At 35.9% G+C, this 12,579-nt stretch overlaps 1 long non-coding RNA gene across 1 annotated transcript; it reads right to left on the bottom strand.

Moving 5' to 3' along the window:
• Positions 1-2,439: 2,439 nt before the first annotated feature.
• On the bottom strand, positions 2,440-11,093 carry LOC139126991 (uncharacterized). Its single transcript, XR_011550881.1, has 3 exons — positions 10,950-11,093; positions 8,253-8,368; positions 2,440-4,404 (listed from the first exon to the last, which is right to left on the bottom strand). It is a non-coding gene; the product is annotated as an uncharacterized lncRNA (long non-coding RNA).
• Between the last annotated feature and the right edge of the window lie 1,486 nt (positions 11,094-12,579).

Below are 12,579 nucleotides of genomic sequence, written 5' to 3'. Positions count from 1 at the left end.
AATTTATGGTAGCTGGCAAATTTCCTTGATCTCATATCACACCATTCAGGTTTACTGCAAATACGTCGAAGTCCAAGTGAACCTGAATAGACGATTGATCTAACTACGTGAGGTGGATGGCAACTATTTGATGGTATATAATGATGAGAGCTGGTAGGTTTACTGTACCAGTCAATTTCCAGTCTATTGTTCGTGATGTAGAGTCTTCCATTCTGGAATGAGATATCTGTGTTACTGATCTCTTCAGTGAATTTGATTTTGTTGTGGCACAGTGTGAGTTGGTTGACAAAACAGTGAAGTTCTCTTCCCAGGAAGTGGATAGAGCTGCCAGGTCATCGATAAAACAGTCTGTTAATTCTGGACAGTGTGGTGCTGTGAAATAGTACTTATGAATCCACCAACTCATATTAAATATTTGCGTATTTACATGTAAGATATTACAGCAAATGGGATGCCTGCATTGCTGTACTGGATATCTGTCTGTAATATTGGTTGTTGAACTCAAAATAGTTGTTTTCAAGGACAAACGTTGCTAGTTAGAATGTTGTCTATATTGCTTGAATTCACATCTAAACTGGTGTGTAAGCTTCCTTGAGTGCACAAATGCCCTCATTAATGTCGATATTTTAGTAAGTGTGATCACACGTTAAGCACGAATCTGGGTGTAGCAAAAGTCTGGGTTGGCATTAAGTTGATTGATATGTTAGAGTAATTGAGTAGTGCCTTTCACCAGTTCAGTGCTATATTTGTTACAGACAGTTGTCAATTTCTAATCTAACCAGTCGAGGGACGCTGCGCTGCCCGTGATGGAAAACAGATTTGACTGCAGATGGGCGTCCTCGTGGTAGATCGCCCAGGGTCTTGATTTTATGGATATGATTATATATATATATATATATATATATATATATATATATATATATATATATATATATATGTGTGTTTGTGATATGATTATATATATATATAGATATATATATATATATATATATATATATATATATATATATATATATATTGTTTGTGTGTGGTCTGTGTCTGTAAAACAATTAGTCATATTTAAAAGTTATACTGTTGCGTTAAACATTCTGTTTAGTGAAATTGTTATGAATACGATATAGGAACTTCAACATATTGGATATGGTTAAATCATAAATACTAGCTGTAATGTATTTGAAAATTGTTTGTGCATAACCAGATGTCCAGAACTGTTGTACATAAATTGATTTCAATCTAATATCAAAGAATGAACAGTAGTTTATCAAAAACTTCATCGGATAGCTAGACAGTTACCAGCCACTATAGTGATTGGCATGAACCCATGCTATGCTCATGAAGTCTGTTTTTCTCATTTGGGCAAGGGACACTAGCTGTATCTTTTGAAAGTTTTTTATGATTTTTTTTTCTGAATAATAATGCCAGTAGTACCCAGGCTTCAATTTTTCAACATAGAATACACCATACATGTGTATTAAGTTTTGTGAATACATCAATGTTGTATAGAGTGATTTATTTTACCTAGGCTATACATATGCAGGCTGTATCAACTAGCTTAATGCTAGGCATTGCAACATATCGTTCACCATTTCACCATCATGGGTGACCTAGCTCTACAGAGGAAAATGGGGGTGTGAAGGTTCAGAGAGTGTACAAGACAGTGTGGTTGATATTGTAGAACAAAAGTAATGAAGTGATGACATTGTCATAAATAACAATTAATCTTAGGAGAACCAAGACAAGACCAGTTATTAAACCTCAGTCTTTTCATGATAATTTAGGTATAAAAGTTTATTTTCAGTGATAATGTACAGCTGCAGTTCTTTGAAACCACACCTTAAAAGTTGCACTTGAACACGTCTTCAAGGCACTGAATTTGAGTGTTTCTATCTATGAAAACTATAACTGTATAATGCAATTCATGGCTGGTATGATGCATTTCATGCAATTTTGAGCCCTCTTCTTGCTTAAAAAAGCTCTAATCCCCCTATTGAGTATTTCCACAACAGTGTGAACCCCCAATCACCAAAGTCAAAAACAAGATGACCCCCTTATTCATCCACTCCATTCTCTCCAGGCTGAAGAAACTAACTAGTCCCTAATTGTATCTTTAACCGTTTTGCTATCATGCAGATTTGCAGCCAGTGAAAACTCTCCCGGTTTGTCAATTTGAGTTGATGAGATGACATCTAAATGTACTTGGAAAACTATTGTGAAATAAAAAATTGCATTGTAGCGAAACCGGTCTTTGCAAATTCATGTGAGGATTTCTGACACAACTACAAATATCCTAATAGAACTGTCTTGTGTTTCCAAAGAAATTTCAGAGCTGTCCACCAGTTTAATGACTTTTACCAAATTAGCAATTACAATCACAACAAATTAATTAGCTGATTGTGTGCTTAGCGAATGACAGATAAAGCAGAATATTTTTATCATTTTGCAATGTAGGTTATTATCATTGCGCAAGGTACTTTATTAGGGAACAAAAACAGACCACGCAGGAAAAAATTGACATGAACATGTATGTGGCAGTAAATCACTTGGCTTTGTTTGGTAAATTGGTAATATCATCAAAGAAGTTATTATATTGGCTTTCCAATCCAATGTTCTCCTTGTTATTTATAAACTGTAGCCTTGATCCACTGGCTATGAAACTTGTCAGAGGTGTGACATTTTTAGAATTACATGTATTTACTGTTGGAAATACTTGTAGGTCATGGCATCTTTTAAAATCTTTGCACTTTAATTCTTGTTAAAAAGTTGACCTGATAATTCTGATGCATTTCATCAGGATGTAAAACCTTTTTAAATGTACTAATTCATTCTTCATTTTCTTGCACTACTGTCAGCTGCATAAATAATTTCAATTTTCAGCAATTTTGGAGTTTGTTCATGCTACATAAAGTTCATTGCCTTGGAGAAGCAACATCACTTGTATACACTACATGTTAAAGCATTTGAGGTTCATGAGCAGCGCCCTCAGTTGGTATAAAGAGTAAAAAACAAAAGTACAGCTATCCTCTGACAGTTTCGAGATGAGAGCTATTTTTTGACCTTCTCTTGATCAAATTTGTTTCCGTATAGATTCTTTTTTTTAGTTTCCCTTTTAATAACTTAAATCTGTTCTTACAGTTTCTTGTGTCTGCTCTTTATGAAAGATTTAAAGGGATGCAGCCAATTATTAATTGATTTACTAAAAATATAATTCATTTACATTTTACATTAAAGATAACCAATCATACTATTTCAAAAATATTCAAAAATAGCCTAATGCTGTTATTGTCAAAATGATGACGAACTTGCAAATTACTGTTCATACAATGCTAATGCCTTAGCAAATTACTTGTGTTCATACATCGATAGCTATCTGTTTAGGCGAAATTGGTAGCAATAACTTTCTGTGTAACAAATATAAGGATATTCATCAGCACATTTAATGACGTAAGCTCATTTAGTCTCATCTTTTAAGCTGTATGACTCTTTACCAAAGGAAAACTTCTACAGTATACATGTAGACATTTACAACATTTTGACAGTTTTGAATTTACATGTAAACACGGTCCCTCTATGTGATAGAGGGACCGTGATGTAAATGTTGCAATGTTGAGCTGATGCAAAGATCTTCATTTTCAAAAATGTTGTGGGCACAATAGTTTCCAAACAAATACTTGTGTAGTTATGTGCTACATGATATGATTGGAGATTTCATAAGCACACCAAAGGTGTGTGAAATGGAATCCTAATTCCATGAACAAAAACCCACGTAAGATATAACAGTGCATTTCTCCTGAAATGGCGATAGCGCCCTCAAGTGTCAGCCATTCAAAGTAAAAAGAGAACGGTCTGAGCATGATTTTTGACCAAATGGTGCAGTTTCATAATTAAATGTCAACTCACTATCACCACAGTACACTCAGTAAGTATAAGTCAGAGCTATGCAGAATGTGATTTATTAGCCAAGAACCTTAGTACTTTATCGCAAAAACTCAACAAAGCTGGTTTAATTACCAGTACATAGGAACATCCTGGTATGGAGTACTGGATAGTTTTCTTTTGGTTTTTTTTGTCAACTGCAAGAGGTCAGATCCTCATCTACACTGTCTCAAAAAATGAATCTGAAGGTGACACTATGTCCAGTGGCATAAATTCCAACTTTAGCAGTGTAAAGCCTCATTAATTGTCAACATGGGAACTAAGCAATGCTTTGCAGTCCTAACTTCTGTTTGAAAACTAGGGGAAAGTATTTGCTAAACCCAACCATGAAGAGATTTCCATTTCACAAGAAAGCTTAACAGCCAACACTTTTATGGTTTCATTGTAGCATCTTCATCTCAAAATAAAGTCCTTCACTGCATCACACGTTATGTACCAGTAGTCATCCATGTCATGCATCTCCACTGCTTCCTGTAAGATCAGAAAGTATGAAATCTACTTAGAAGTTGGTTTGGTGTTGGGCATGGGAATTTTATATCTTAAGTCGATTTTTGTTCATGGAATTAGGATTCCATTTCACACACCTTTGCTGTGCTTATGAAATCTCCAATTCCACATAACAAAAACCTCCTTAAGATATAACAGTGCATGTTCAAAGCCTATGACATTTTAAGAGGTCATTCTGCTAGCCCACTGATGACTGTACTCTGAAATGTCAGACTGTGTGGTTCAGCTTCATCAGTTGTCAAGTCTCTCAAGTAAAACCTAGAAAATGTGGATGTTTTTGACCATTTAGCTTGTGCCAAGATGTCTTTGACTGATACCCCTTGCTGTTTTGCTTTTGATGTACAAGCAGATCGGGTGGAATGTGCCTTAAAAATGTCAGTATTTATACCTGCTGCACTCAACAATGACTTCAGCCATCTGGCACGTGTACTAGTGGTAACAGCTTACTTGTGAGGTTTGACTTTGTTTGTGTACCGTCTATTTACTATCTGTTCTGTGCTGTTTTGTGTCTATGTTTACAACTATTGTCTTACGAATTCTGACCTAGTGTTATTGGATTTATGGATTGGTATGATTGCGATTATTTGACATTAGCTACATAACAGCTGGTTGACTGGTAACTTACTCCCACTAATGCAACACCATGGTTCTGACAACTTTAAGTATTCTCTGAGGCACAACACTACACACAATACAGGTTGTGATGGTAACGTGTGGATTGAAAGTAGTGCTACCTAAGGGGCTGTGAGTGGACAGAGGTTTGGTTGATACAAGTTTTGTCTTACTTGACTTGGTCAATGAAGAATGCCTGAATGTGGTGTAGTCCCCATTGTCACACATATTAACAATATCCGGTGTCTGAATTGCCAACTGACGTTCAGCACTGGTCAGAGCCAATGGCAATGACAAGTCTTTTGGCTTCAATTTCTTGTTTTCAAGTATGTTTTCAATGTGACTTTAAAATCTGATCGAATTCCAGGTATTTGTGTACCGTGGTTGCGGTGGTCTCTCATTAAATTCTGCCATAGCAATATGATGACCCTGGGGTGTTGACCCGGCCTATATAAAATATTTGCCAAAGATGCCGAAAAAGGATCAATTTGCCTTTCACTACACCAGCCACTCCACTTTCTGTAGGAGTTGTATTAGACACTGATGTTCCCTTTCTACATGCATTTGACATACGCTGGGCAGTTTCTGCTGAAATTCCCCGTGATGAAAGACTACATGAAACCCTCCAATGCCGCTAATTTCAGATTGCTTCCTGCTGGTGACGGATGTGGTTGGTGTGTTTGTGAGACTAGGATAGGAGTGTCTGGTAAGTTGGAAGGACAGGGAGATCTAGAGACATTTCCACAATTAGTGGGAACCACGGCTGTGTATGCCATACTGGTGTCACCATGGCAATAGTCATCTCCTTCCTCACTTTGGCTAGACATTTCCCTATCAGGGAAAATAGGGGGGATGCATGCATACCCATTCAAGCTGATCCAGGAGATTTGAATTGCATTGAATACCAATGCTCCTGGGTCAGGTTTCTAAGAAATGTACTTGTCCAGCACATAAATACTTGTGTAGTTATGTGCTACATGATATGATTGTGCTGAGAATGCTTTGATCCTATCCTTACATGATGATCTTTGAATGCCATAATGCCAAGTTTGTAGCTAGGGTTTGAAATTTTCAATTGCGTTCACCACCAGAAAATATTTTGATTTTTTTGTTGTCACAATGAACAAGTGCACGGCTGCTACAAATTCAGGGCTCGAAATTCACATTTTTCCTGGTAGTCCACTTTGGCTGCCATTTACCGAAGTGACAATGGCTGGTAGCCCATGCATTTTTGTTCAGGGATTTTTTTCTAATCAACCAGACAATAAAAGACCTATTTTTCATACAATGAAGTTAATTTTCTAGTTATTGACATTTGACAGGAATACTTGCAAACCTTACCCAAGGGACACCGGTTGGTGACCTCTTGACAGCCTGTCTCATACTCTCAAGTTGTATGCAAATTTTGATAGTCGCCATAACAACGACCAATTCTCAGCACCTGTAGCAGGCTAAAAATAGACCATGGGCTTTCTGTGTGGAGGAGACATGTCAAATTGATGCATAAGGAACAAAATTCAATGAAAATACATGTTCATTGGCCATCACTCCCTATGCCTGTCATCCATGTTATCAGTTCAGACATTGAAACTTAGTTTCAAAAAATCCCCCTGCATGTTGTTTTTGTAATTTGAATAACACTGTCATAGTTTTGCTGTTCTACTTCCAGATGGGTTGATGCATTTAACTCATCTTGGTAGTCCATGTGGGCTACCATTTCATGGATTTTGGTAGCCCCAGGGAAAAGTTTGTAGTCTGTGGATGTGGGACTTCCGCTGATTTTGAGCCCTGAAACTACAACGCTCAACACGTGTTGTGAACGCTATTAAAACATGAACATTGATACATAATAATTGTCCCTACTGTTGGTCAAAATATTTTTTGATAGTAATTCTGGATAGCTTCAAGCGGTCACCGTGGCGTTAGGAGTAAATGGAATGATTAACACATAAGCTTATTAAATAAACGAATTTACTAAAAACTATGAATAGCTGTCATTTATCTTTTAATCATCCATACAATATTGTCATAGTTTCATACTGAGATACAGTATCTAAGTATCTGAAGGCAGAGGACATCTACCTGTCCTGGTATGGGTGGGGCATTGTCACAATTCCATTGCTTTGTATACAGACATCAAGAGAAGTCATAGTCATTGTTTTTACAATTTTCACAAAATGGCAAATATGAGTGTGAATAAACATTTTGAAAAATGTATCCTAAAAGTAAAAGTGGTGTCGCCAGAGAGGTAGATTGTTTGTCTTAAAAGAAGAACTATAAAGTATGCTGACTCAGCAGTTTTCATTCATGTCTGTGATAATGATAAAGATGTAATCCAGTATTTTCATAGCTTGGTCAGCAACATTTGCAGATCAATGTCTTAAACACTGAAAGCAAATGACGTTGCTTCTCTCTTAATTACCTTTTGTAAATTTTCTTAGAGCTGAAATTTATCACAAAAGCAATGTCTGCATAAAATCACAAGGTTATGTTGTCATCTACCGCATATCAGAAGAAATAAGACAGAACATGAATCTCTCAAATTTCTTGTCTACACACAGCTACCGATAACATGTACAGCCAGTTGTGAACTAAAATGCCTCAGTAAATGTTGCAGTTGTCTGAATGATGACACTACTGTTTTCTCTGACATTATCCATAAGTTTGTACAATTTCATTAAATTTGCAAACAATGATTCACTGATATAAACTAGAAGATATTTTTGAGAAATCATAAGAACAAGATATCCGAGCTTCCACCCTAATCACAAAAGGTCATAAATAATTCAATAAAATAATTTATCAACAGGATGTCACTATTCACTTTACATTACTAGAAGATCAATATCTGTATCATGTCTCATAGAATTTGATGCAGGATTTCTGGACGTATAACATACTGACAAATATCTTTGTGTATTATTAGAATTGAGTAACCAACATGTCTATAAAGTTTCATCAAACTTGGTGCAGTCTCCTAAGAAACAGAGCTCTTTTTCAAAAGTCACAATTATGCAAATTATGCATGCCACACCAAAAGCAATAGGCGTGCATATGTATGCCATTATGAATTATCCTTGTATGAACTGGCTCAGACATGTCAGAGACAGACGGGGAGGGATGGACAGACGGATTGAACTCAAACCACAAGTCCCCCTGGATTTCGTCCGGGCACTAATATTAAATGCAAGCACACTCACAAAAAGTAATCAGTTCTTGAAATTCCCAAACAGAATACTCGTAGTACCAGACTTTATTCCAATCTGATAAGCTGTTCTTGAGATATCACGTAGACAGGTAGAAAGGCAGGCAGAGACTGAAACACAGAAAGACACAAAAACATTGGTAAAACGATAGCTCATATGTGTGGACATATGAGCAAGTAAGGATTTTACTTATGATTTCATGTATACAATTGTATCTTTAATGCTTCATGCATGCCTAAGTATGCATTTTCATTGTGTAGGCAAATGATAAACTAGTTAAAAAAATCTAACAAATAACATATAAGGATTAGTCACATGGGTAATAAAGTGGTAGACTGTAAAATTACAATAAATTTAATGAAGCCATGATTATGTCAAGCAAAATCATCAATACAAATGCAGAAGTGTTCACTTCATGATGCTGCTTAGTGACATCATTTTCAAAGCAGCCATTCTAAAGATATTGCTTAATTACAGAAATTCATTAAATATGCAAATTAGTAATTAGTGTGTAAAATTCACTTTGACCAAACAAATCTCTACAAATGCAAAAGTGTTCACTTCATGATACTGCTAAGTCACATCATTGTCAAAGCAGCCATTCCAAAGATATTGCCTAATTACAGAAACTCATTAAATATGCAAATTAGCAATTACAAGAGAAGCACTAACAGTAAAACAAATGCACAGTAAGTCTTTGCCCATACATTTTATTCACTTCAATCCTCAGTCATCAAACATAGAAACACCCTTGCTAACCTTTGACATTACTAATTGGTCATATTCATTTAATATGTAAATGAGATATTAATTATCAGGTTTATAGAAAATTTATATGGAAATACAACACTCAAGGAAGAAAATATTAACACTGTTAATTAACATGACAAATGCTCATTGAAATAATCATTGAAAAGTTAAAATATCAAAGCATCAGCAGGTTGCCATGGAAACAGAGGTTTTATCATTCAATTTTTGGAACATTTTATATACCCTAAGCCATTCTCAACTTTTTTCATCGAAATAATTTTCGAAATTCTGCATATTTCATGACAAGGAAGAGTAATTTCTACTGGTAGTTTATTCTTTGACTGCTCTTGACCTTTGACCTACATTTGTAATGGCAGGTATTGTTCCCAAGTACACAGTCAGAAGATTGTCAAGGCAAGGCAATGGACCAGGAGAAGTCTGGAGTCCATGGGGATTGACAATAAACCACAATGGACAAGTAGTTGTTAGTGATTATGGAGTTAAAGATGATGACGAATATGATAACCAGCCTGGCAGTGTGAAGACTGTAACAGCAGACACTGCACAGATCATATCAACAATCACTTTTCATGGCTTGCCAAATATTTTCAGACCAACAGATGTGAAAATGTCTAAAAACAATTTGTATTACATTGCCGACGATGGCAACAAATGCATTCTAGTGTGCGATGCAAAGAGTAGATTGAAACAAATAATAGATATTGGTGAAGTGAGTGGCACCTGAGATATGTCTTGGTCCAGACAACACTGTTTTTGTAGCAGACTACAATGGCCGTGTGATAAAATACAGCAAGGCTGGTGAAATGATTTCAAGTAAACAACTCAGTAAACCCTGGTATCTGACCATGAATAGCAAATATCAACTCATAGTGTCATGTGAAGATGAACATTGTATCTATGTTTTGGACAGTAATCTCAACACATTGCACACATTTGGACATGAACACTTAGTAAAGCCATGTGGAGTCAGTGTTGATGCAATTGGAGAAAATATTTATGTAGCAGATGAGAATAAAGTAAAGATCTTTAGTGCACAGGGTGAATACCTGACAGATGTAACTGTAGATGGAATGGCCTTGGTTCATTGCAGTGTTTGCAGACGGTAGAATAGTTTATACAGACAGTGATGTCAGTGTTGTCAGTGCTGGCACTGTGCGTGTAATTTACACGTAAGAAATATGAGAAGACAGTTTATGCAAGTATTGCAGCAAATACAACTCTACAACACAACAACACCATCCAAAGTGAAAATTCCTCTTTTTTCACCAAAACTCTCAATATTTCTCAGCCAAGTTTGGGCTAGAATTTTACGTTAGGACGTAAAGAAGAGACTCCAAGTGAAATTGAAGTCATTGGTTGAAATTTTGTATTTTTTTAAGAGTAATTTTTTGTACAACTGTCAAGAAATTATATTCTGGTTTGTTGAAGAGCAATTGTAATGAATGCAAGAATACAATATTCTCATTTTTCTGAGAATTGTTGATATTTTCCCTGCCATGTTTGGGTTAGAATTTTACGTCTTGATGTAATTGATCTGGGAAAGTGGAAATTTTAATGATCAGTTGAAATTTTATATTTGTTTAAAAGAATATTTTTGAAAATTGATGAAGGTATTGTTTGTATTCAACGGTTTGAGATGATTGCATTGCAAAATGTAAACATTATCATGGTTTTCTTGGAAATGCTTGAAATTTTCCATGACATGTTAGGGTTAGAATTTCACGTCAGAATGTAATGAAGCTGAGAAAGTGAAAATCAAAGCGATCGGTTGAAATTTTCATATTTTTTACAAGTTGTGTTTTGATAATTTTATACATGATTGCATTGACAGTTGTATTCATTGAAACCATTGATCAAAGCATCGCTGTCAAATCTTGTCATATTTGCTGCAAATCAATAGATACAATGTTCAAACTTTACCTGTACATTCTTTAAAGAGTACCACGCTTGAATCTGTCAAAATCGTTCTTCTAAAGGAAGTAATATATCCAGATTTTACGATTTCCAGGGAGATCACAATGTGATCGAGTCGCCAGTACTGATGCTGATGCCATGTGTTGGCGTGAGGTGTGTACTTCGGCCTGACGGACTGCATCCGCCGTGAAAAAAAAATAGTGCACATAAAAATGTTGCTCTGTCTATGCAAGATTTGTTTGTGACCTAAATGTGTAATACTTTTGTATACCGATCAAATTGTAAAAAATCACACCCCAGATTGTGTTGACCGTGAATACAGCTGCAAGGCAGTTGGTGAACTTTGTCAAATTAGTCCGCCGGGTCACTGAACGAACGTGTCTGCACCATGCACCACGCCGTCCATGGATCAGCTGGTTGCTAGGCGACAAGCAGCTATCGTATTCGGCAAGCCCTGTCACTTATTGACGTGTTATGTTTTGTCACTAAAGTTGTGAACGAAATCAAAAACCAATAAAACTACAAATTAAGAGTCATTTCCTTCTGTGATTGTTATGAGAAACGAGTTGCATCACAGAGCTCAAGCTCAGAAAATTGAAACTGCTTAAAGTTATGTGATTTTTTGGTCACTTCGTCGTCAGCTCTTAGTTTTTAGACATGTATACCTTTTACGAGAAAAATAAAAAATTGTTAAAAAAAAGAATCATTACGAAAGTGAAAGTGGAGGTTAAAAATCTACAATATTCATTCAGGAAATTGATAATATCAAACAAACTATTCATTGCCGTTAAGAGGAGCTGTATTTTAGGTTTTAGGTATTGGACATTCAGTTTTGAAGTTTATTGCCTCTTCCTTTCAGCGATCTTGTGATATTATTACTGTAACTTCGTCTCCTGTGAACAGATACATTTTGATAACATTAGTCTTACTTTGTCGACTGAGAAATGTTAATTTTCATTGATATATCTGCTATACTTAACCAGACATGTAATATTTGTCTTTTTAATAACTTGTTTGTAAAACTAACTTTGTACTGTATATCAGACAATATAATTTCACAAACTGATTTATTCATGATTGTTGCATACGCAAACAAGTTTGTAGCACAGTCAATTTGAGAAGAAACTAGTTTGTATCAGAAATAATGACCGCTTTCAACGACATTTTTCCCATGATGTTGACACATTCTCTTCCTTGCATAGTTTTATTTGTTTGATATTAGGAATAGTAATTTTCATTTTATTTTTTCTCTTTCATGGGAGATTTTGTCTTGTGGTATGGTTCTGTTTTTATCGCACGCGTGTTGTGTCCCTTTTTTGTCGTTTTATTGCAGATCTGTATGTTGACTTGCTCATTAGTTTGAAGAATAAATAAATTGATTAAACATTAATTAAGCATGATGACCCTCATGATAATTTTGATGATATGATTGCTGACACGACTCAGACAGGAAGAACACGAGGCAAGTAACCCGCTGAGAACAATTTCCGACCGTAGACCGTACAAATACTGCAGAGGTTGTACTTTATGGGAGTTTGGTAGAGGCCAAGGTGTGCCGCGCCAATCGTTGATATCTCCGCTCATCGCCCCTTCCGTTATTGTTTTAATTCCATGGTCCAGTGGCTGTACTCATCGC

The sequence above is a fragment of the Ptychodera flava genome, unplaced genomic scaffold (genome assembly GCF_041260155.1).
Source record: "Ptychodera flava strain L36383 unplaced genomic scaffold, AS_Pfla_20210202 Scaffold_28__1_contigs__length_4768798_pilon, whole genome shotgun sequence".
In the NCBI taxonomy this organism is placed as follows: domain Eukaryota; kingdom Metazoa; phylum Hemichordata; class Enteropneusta; family Ptychoderidae; genus Ptychodera; species Ptychodera flava.
Note: the sequence above shows the minus strand (reverse complement) of the source record. Positions and strands in the feature narration are given on the sequence as shown.